This window comes from Camellia sinensis, chromosome 6 (genome assembly GCF_055761805.1).
Source record: "Camellia sinensis isolate YWXY chromosome 6, ASM5576180v1, whole genome shotgun sequence".
NCBI lineage: Eukaryota > Viridiplantae > Streptophyta > Magnoliopsida > Ericales > Theaceae > Camellia > Camellia sinensis.
The window spans coordinates 191684907-191693644 of record NC_138966.1 but is presented as its reverse complement, the minus strand read 5'-3'; positions in this window follow the sequence as shown (position 1 = coordinate 191693644).

Below are 8738 nucleotides of genomic sequence, written 5' to 3'. Positions count from 1 at the left end.
GAATGCAGTAAGAATTTTGAAAAACACCTGGTTGATTAGTTTGGATTACTCACTCTTTTATGAAAGCAAATTTCTCTTTCAAATTTTCTGATATATGTTTGGTGTGGCTTATATGTAGGATTCATTTTATTGTAGCTTGACAACTGAAGAAGCACAACGACTACATGAATATAACTTTGATCATCCTGGTAATAAAATTTATAATTAAGTATTGCTATAGGTTTTTAATTTGTACGTAAACTTTGTTGGTGTTTTTTTCTCTGCTTTGCTGACTATATGGTACAACTAGAATTTAGTAGAATGCACAGGAGCTTTTGTGAAAATCTCAAATATATGTTTGCTTGTGTGTAGATGTTTTTGACTCCGAACAGCTTGTAGAGTGCATTGAGAAACTCAAAAGTGGCGAATCTGTCCAGGTCCCAATATATGATTTTAAAAACCATCGCAGGCAGGTAATATTCTATGAAGCATTTTGTATGTACTATTAATGTGGTAGTCGGTATGTATCACACTTGATAAAAGCTTCTCAGCTCCTTTATATAATTTTGTTAAGAATTGCTGTGACCTTGAACTTGTCAAGAATGAATCAACTTCTATGTTTTATGTTATTGCTAATCATTCATTTTAATATCCTAATTTTAGCTATGCATGTCCTTTCTTATTACATGCTATGGTCAAGGTCCATAGAATGTCTCTGAGCCATGAAGACTTATTAAGTCATTGCAAATTCAATAATTGTTTTGACCTTTCTCGAATAAATTTCACCTGCATTAATATTATCTTACCACATTAACTTCACAGGTGAAACACCAAGCTTCTTAACAATTCTGATGTGGGAAAAGAGGGCGTTAGGCTGGGCTGGGTTGGGTTGGGCTGGGTATTATTAATTACGTTTGTTAAGGGGTGTGGGCAAGAATCTATTTCTAAATTTAGCTTATAAATGTCCTTAGGAGAGGAGTGGATCAAATTTTCTCACAGTTCTCAACATTTGCGGCAGATACTTTCAATGCCCACGAGAGGGCTTGCGAAATACAGAGTTTTCTTTAAATAACAAACTCCTTAGGCTGAATGAAGTAGAAATAAGTTGTGAAAAAATTATTGGTTAGGCTCCAGGCTTCTCCTCTTTGTTTCTATCCATTTGTATTCTGCTTTAACTAAGATTTGACCAGACATGGCCATGCCCATGCCTTGCATCAACAATGTTAGTTGGCTCCACACACCTGTTTGCTAGTAAATTAATCTTTTTCCACCCATAATTGGGATTGCTTTTTTTATTTATTTTACTGACAACTTACAGACTCATAGTTTTTCCTTACCTATTAAAAAAGGAAACAAGTCCTAGCCTAAGAATAGATGGCATACCTCAATTTACAGTGGACAACTAGCATGGCCAACTTCTGAGACTGATTTTGCATTTCATTGCAGTCAGCTAGCATGGCCACTATGTGGGCATCCTAAGCAAAGCAACTAGCCACAGGTTTCACCTATTTATGGACAACTTCTGATGCTGATTTTGCATTTCATTGCATTTTGGGAGACGAAGAAACTGTTAATGCTTGCGTCATTATTTATTTTACAGAAAAAGATTAAATTGGTAATTCTTGTCTTTATGTGAGTGGAGCACGTTGAGTCCACTTTTGAATCTAATCTCGTTGTCTCCAAGTGAAAGCTATTTCATGACAGTAAAAGAGAAATAAAACAAACTCTTTCAATGTCAGAATTTGGTTAATGCCTATTCAATATCACACCACTTAAAGAAAAATGCATGTTATCAACAGCCAAAACTTCAGATCACTTTCAAAGGCCTGAGTTTGAAAATTGTTTCCATGTTAGGAGAAGCTCTTGGTCTGAAATAGGAGTCATCTCTATCATCTACAAGAGGAACAGTGTAATTATTGTTTGCATCAAGAATATTTGATCTGCCCCGAGTGTCTCAAAGAGGGAGAGGGAGAGAGAATGTTGTGTTTTTGATATTGACAATGTTGTTTTGATGATTTATGAATTTTCCTTCAACTTCGTTGAATTACAATTCAACGTTCTTTGTCAGGTAAATGCATTTGATGTAATTATCTTGGAGGGAATTCTAGTTTTCCATGACCCACGTGTCCGTAACTTGATGAATATGAAGATTTTTGTTAACATAGGTCTCATTCCTCCACTCAGATTATTGCTCATGTATTATCCCATAAAATTGTCCATTTGAGTAGCAATTTTGTTATTATAGCTTTGTTTTGTAGGACATTATTGTTGCAGTGCTGCCTGGTTTTTGAAAAACTTGTACATAATAAAGGTCTCTGTCTAATGAGGCTACATTGTAGAATAACATAGTTGATTCAATGCTTAAAGGTCATGTTAAATATCCTATGCAGGCCTGAGTTATTGAGGTCAGCTTCACTCTTTTAGGATGACCAATTGTCCTGCTTTTATTTTTTTATGTATTAGCTTTGCGCATGTTCATTGCAGATAGCTTCCTTTTGATGGCCATCTATCCTCCTTTCTTTCCCACAGACTGCACCAAATTGTGGGTGTTGATTTCTGATCACACTGCCAAACAAGTACTCAGCTGGAGAACACCGGCAGAATAGATTACGCCCAAACAACCTGTCACAGAAAGATAAGACTTCGGCGGTGGTTCATCCACCCGGGGGCAACTCGGGGGCCACCCGATGATCAAGTTAGTACTCAATTATCTCTCAAAGATAGCAAACAGTGCTTAACTCATTAACCAGGATTCAAAAAGCGTACCTTAGACCCACGAGGGTGCCCTACTTTTATAGCCAACATTAACCTGATCTTTGTAGAAGCCTAGCTTCTCTTGAACTCTAACTTAATGCTCATCCTAGACTCTCCATTGGATAAAGATAAACTCCCTAAGAGCTTTATGTTTATCCAGGCTGAGGTCCTCCCCCATTATAGGAATCTTTTAGTTTATCCATTCATCTCAGATTTTGGTATCTTCGCAGATAACCTTGGCCTAGCAAAGATCACCTCGGTGCCATGACCTAGACACGTGGCACCACAGCTAGCACTTCAGTGCCACCTTGGCCACGTGTTGTCATCGACAAAAATATGTCCCTACAACTGCCCTCTAGGTTCTATTACCTCGGCATCCTCAGGTGATGGAACCTAAATCGTTTGTCCATATAGCATGTCGGCTAAGACTTAACGCTATCTTCATTATCGAGGTCATAATACGTCGGCTCCATAAGACTTGTAGTCTGTTTTACCAATGCCCAAAAACCAAGAACCAAGTTTTTAATGTTCTTTAACCGGGATTGTCCCTCTACCCGAGGCTCTTGCTTCATTAAATTAAGAACTCCAAGAGTTCTATCTGTGCATGAGATGTCACGCACGATTTCTCAACCGTTTCTGCCACGCGTCTATTTCTTATTGAACTGTACCTGACACACGCCATCAAGTTGCGTCACTTCTGTGCGCGCCGCCTGACAGACAGGTCATCCAAAACGTATTCAATGTAATTTTGCCGTCTTTTCATGTTTTTACAAAAACACTTCCCTCTCTCTTCGTCTTTTCACTTCGCGTTTTCTGATTTCTCTCAAGCTTCCTCTTTCTAAAAAACCTCTCTCTCAAATCCTCCATTTTCGTACTTTGAAGCTTCTGTAACTTGCTCCAACCGCGAGCATTTCATCATCTGGCTTTGACTACTCGAGCCGTCTGACTTCGGTGAGTTTCATATTAGCGCCATCTTCTTCGATGAGTCTCTGTTATTTCCCTTTTTCAGTCTTCAATTTATTTCAAAATTTTATTGTATTCAATTGTGGCCATTGCGAACCTGTTCTTGAATATTTGCTTATGTGTTGAATTCCATTATTCGCGTATCGAGCATGTTTGTTTCATGATTTTGCTTCTGCCCAATCTCTTTCTGGGTATACATATACACACACCACTCACACACTTGTTTATTTTGCCACTGTACTTGGCTTTGTACATCTGCACACACTTCGTACAATGTTCGTGAATTTTTGTCTTTTTCGTGAGTCTGAATCACACTCTTTGTTCTATTTCCTTGTTGCATTTTCTAGATTCTTGCCTTCAATTTTCTGATTCTACATAGATTTAGGCTTGGGTCTTGGTATAGAAATCACTTTTTTAGGAAACTTGAAACAAACTCCCATTGATCTTGAAAAACCCTTGCCCTAGTTTTTGTTTTGGGTTTAGCCGAGGTTCTTAAAATCCACTCAAACCTCTTTCTGTTGAATTCTCTCACCTTACCCCTCTTGCCGACATCATGGGTATGTTTAGGTGGAGGGTGGACATCCCAGAGAAGCTTGAGTATTTTAGGAGGGAGTTCTCCATTCATGCCGATGTCCAACTTAGGTTGGCTGGGGAGGAGGACTCCATTATGCCCAATAACAACCTCATGCCCTTCCCAGGAGTTGCTTTCATCGAGTGCGGACTTAGATTCCCTCTCGATATCCTTTTTTGCCAAGTCCTTCACTATTACAAACTTAACCCAATGCAGCTAGCCATTAACTCCTACAGAGTCATTAACAATATAATTTCCCTAGCTAGCCGAGAAAACGCTAGGATAACACTAGCCAACATCCAGTACTACTATACCGTATGTGGCCTTAAATCAGAAAAAGGCTACATCTATTACACCAAGCCAAGGTTGACCGAGTACAAACTTATTGCCAACCTCCCAGACTCCAACAAAGGTGTTGGAGACGATTATTTCATCGTCTTGGGTAACTAGAAGTTCTCACCAGATGATGACCTCCACCTCTACCCCTTGAGCCGATTAGTCTTTAATGAGGGTAATGGTAAGAACCAAGTGTTACTTTACTGGTTTTCAAGTCTTTATTACTTTGTTCCTTTTATGTTCTAATATCGGTTTTTTGCACTTGCAGCTCTTCCTCAGCCACCCAAAGACTTTCGCAAGACATTCTTCCCTAGTAAAGACTTCAAGAAGCTACTGGGCTTGCCTATTAATCAGTGCAAGGCCCCTCCACTGCTTAACTACATTCCAACCTACAAATCCGCCCTGCCCGACATCCCCAATAAAAGCAAGTCTCCACCTTCAATAATAACTCCCTCTACCACTTCATCTCCAAGGCCTGATCAGGCCTCAACCTCTGACCTAGCAGAGCAGCCATCGACATCTGCTCCCCAACTAATTTCTCCAGCCCAGCGTCAACGTCGTCGTTGAGCTCCACTGCTCGCCCCCGCAGGCAGAACTTGTAGCCGAAAACGTCGAAGTACTGAGGCGTCGGCTTTCGATTCGGCCAACTCCCCTACTGCTCTTCCAGCAATCCACTTTGGCACAAAAGGCATTGTTGTTGTCACCACCGATGAGATGGGGCGCACCAAGGCCGTCGCCGAAGACCTTCTAGCCAACATTCTCAATGTTGTCACAGTCCAATCTTCACCATCGTAATCCCAACCAAAGGTGAAGCCAAAAAGGGAGAAGAAAGCCAAAGCCAAGGCAACAGTGACTCAGATCGGCTTTGAGGACACTTTTGCCTATATCCAAGTTGGTCGAGGTTGAGAAAAGCCCCTCCGCCGCCGAGAAGAGGCCCGCCAAGGCTGATCCCTTCGAATCCACTAAGTTAAAGAAGTCGAGGTCGGACTCTGCAACCACCTCGGGTTCTCTTAAACCTGATGACCCCTGGGCCCCCTCTGTCATGATTGAGGACAAGCCAGTCAGAGCTAGCGATAGCGCTTTTGATATTAAGGTCGGCATTGCCCTCTCCACCGTGTTGCTCTTTCCTAATGACCTCAACTGTATGGCCGAGGTCAGCGAATATGAAAATTTTGCTTTAATGGTGCAGCACTCTGTACTAGTAAATTCCTAACACTTGGTACTCTCCATTCTTTGTTTCTATACTAAAAAAGTTTACTTACTTTGTTCATTCCGTTTTTTCTAGGCGATCACTCCTTTGCGATGCAGGCTGAGGACACGAAGAAGGAGTTGGTCTACAAGACCAAGGAGGCTACTGGCTTGCTTAAGTCCTTAAACAACGCCGAGGCCAAAATGAAAGTCCTGATAGATCAGGCCAAGGAAGCTAAACAAGCCCAAGACCAAGCCGAGGAAAAGGCTGGTGCTGCAGAGGCTGTTGCTAAGGTCCTCTAAGCTAAAATAAAATAGGCCGAAACAAAAACTGCCGAAGCCCAAGCAGACCTCTGAAGTGCCTTGGCCGCAAAAGACGTCGAAATCAAAGTAGTGGACGAGAAGGCCTACACCGAGAGGGCATTCGATGTCCGCGAGGAGTACAAGAAACAAGTCAGACAGGCATGCAACAAGGGTTACACCCTTAGTTAGATGGCTGCTTTGAAGGAATTGGTTGTCCCCGAGGACTTTCCTCTCAGAGATGAAGGCCGACTTGCTTTGCCATTCCCCCTTGCTTCAAGCCAATCTGAGGCTAAGACTGGGGGGAAAGAAGGAGAAGAAGAAGACGAAGCAGAAGAAGAAGACGAAGAGGCCGAAGTGGAAGCTGATGTTGAAGGTTCTGCTATGGCCAAGTCCCCAACTTTGAATGAGCAAGTCCTGGACTTGATTCAAGATGAGGAGGACGAGGTCCAAAAAACCACTTCTGAAGCCAAGGTCGAGACTGCTAGTAAGAGCCTAGATGACACACTGCGTGAGATTGATGCTAAAGTAGAGGCCAACAAGAGTGTAACACCACCAGCCAATGAAGCCAATCTAAGCATTTAGAATATTTATGCTTTTCCTTGTATTCTTTCTCTTTCTGTCTTTGTATTTTGTTTTGCCTAAACAATATTTCAGTTCCATATTTGGCAGATACGCCTCCTTTTGTAACTGTGAACAAGTAATCCTTCTACAGGCCGATGCGCCTTTTTTTGTATCTGATCAACTTTCTTTTTTGAATGCATGTCTCTATATTTTCCTCCAAATGTTTGAATGTATGCCTTCTTTTTTCTATGTATGTTTACCATTCCATACTTAGAATAATTTTGCGTGTCTTCAAAATATACCTTTATCTGTATAACCTCTTCAGAGTATAAGACCTTGGACATAACTTCATAATTGTTTATCTCGACCTTGGCTTAACACTTAAAAACATTGTAAAAATATTTTCACCAGCGTTGGTTTAAACTTGCCACTTCACCCTCACTTGTCAAGACTTCTATTTTTTATATTTCCTAACTTTGGCAACACGATCACCTCTGTAGAACGTATATCGGGTATGCCTTTCAAAATTTACCTCGGCTTAAATTTAAAAAAGTTTCAACAAGTCCAAGGTACTCTGAACCTTATTCTCCAGTTCTCTGCCTCCTAATGTGAACTTAAGTTTCACTTATGTTCACATTTAAGCTTGTGCCTATGATCTTGTGCCGAAGTTAGATTCAAACAAAGAATAGTCGAGGTTCTCAACCTTGGTTCCTCTGTTAATCTTACTCAAATATGCTTAGTTCCAATCTGAGTTTGATATGGCAGATCTAGGTTAATCCAACTTAGTTCAACTCCATTATATGCAAGTATAATTTTACCTCTGCCATATAATGAGTCTAAGTTATTCGTTATGTTTCAATTAGAAACATCGCCAACTTAGTTCAACTCTATTATATGTAAGTATAATTTAACTCTGCCATATAATAAGTCTAAGTTATTCGTCATGTTTCAATCAAAAACATCGCCAACTTAGTTTAACTCTATTATATGTAAGTATAATTTAACTCTACCATATAATAAGTCTAAGTTATTCATCATGTTTCAATCAGAAACATCGCCAACTTAGTTCAACTCTATTACATGCAATTATAATTCAACTCTGCCATATAATAAGTCTAAGTTATTCGTCATGTTTCAATCAGAAACATCGCCAACTTAGTTCAACTCTATTATATGCAAGTATAATTCAACTCTACCATATAATAAGTCTAAGTTATTCGTCATGTTTCAATCAGAAACATTGCCAAAGGACTGTTTAGTCCAAGCACACAAATTTTCAAATTCACCAAACTAAAACTTTATTAATACCTCGGCTAATAAAATTGTAACATAAAAAAAAATCTAATGATAGAAAAACTTCAAATTGCAAGTGTTCCAGGGTCTTGGCAACTCTTTGCCATCACTGTCCTCAAGCCGATATGCACCATTGCTAGCTACCGATATGATTCTATAAGGTCCCTCCCAATTTGGGCCAAGCTTGCCCTCTCTAGGATCCTTCTTGTTGCCGACGACCTTTCTCAGGACGAGGACCCCAATTTGAAACTCTCTTGGGTTAATCTTCTTATTGTAAGCCTTAGCAAGTTGTTGTTGGTATGCCCCCAGCCGAATTGCTTATTTCTCCCTTATTTTTTCCAACAAGTCCAGATCTCGGGCTAGGAATGCCTCATTAGTCCCATTCTTTACTCTCTGGGTTTTGATCCCTGGGATGCCGACTTCTAGTGGGATAACTACTTCAGTGCCATAGGCCATGGCAAATGGAGATTCCCCAGTCGATCTTCTCGGCGTAGTCTGATATGCCCAGAGCACATTGGGCAACTCATCCACCCATTTTCCCTTTGCTGCTTCCAGCCTCTTCTTGATGTCATTCAAGATAGTTTTGTTGGATGTTTCTGCCTGACCATTGCCTTGGGGGAAACTTGAAGTGGAATAATAGTTCTTGATTTTGTGCTTTGCACAGATGCTCTTAATTAGCTTACTATCAAACTGTGTACCATTATCAACTATTATTGCCCTTGGGTCCCCAAACCTGGTGATTCTTTACATCAATATCTCAAATTTTTGCAAGGGGTTTTGCTTCTACCCA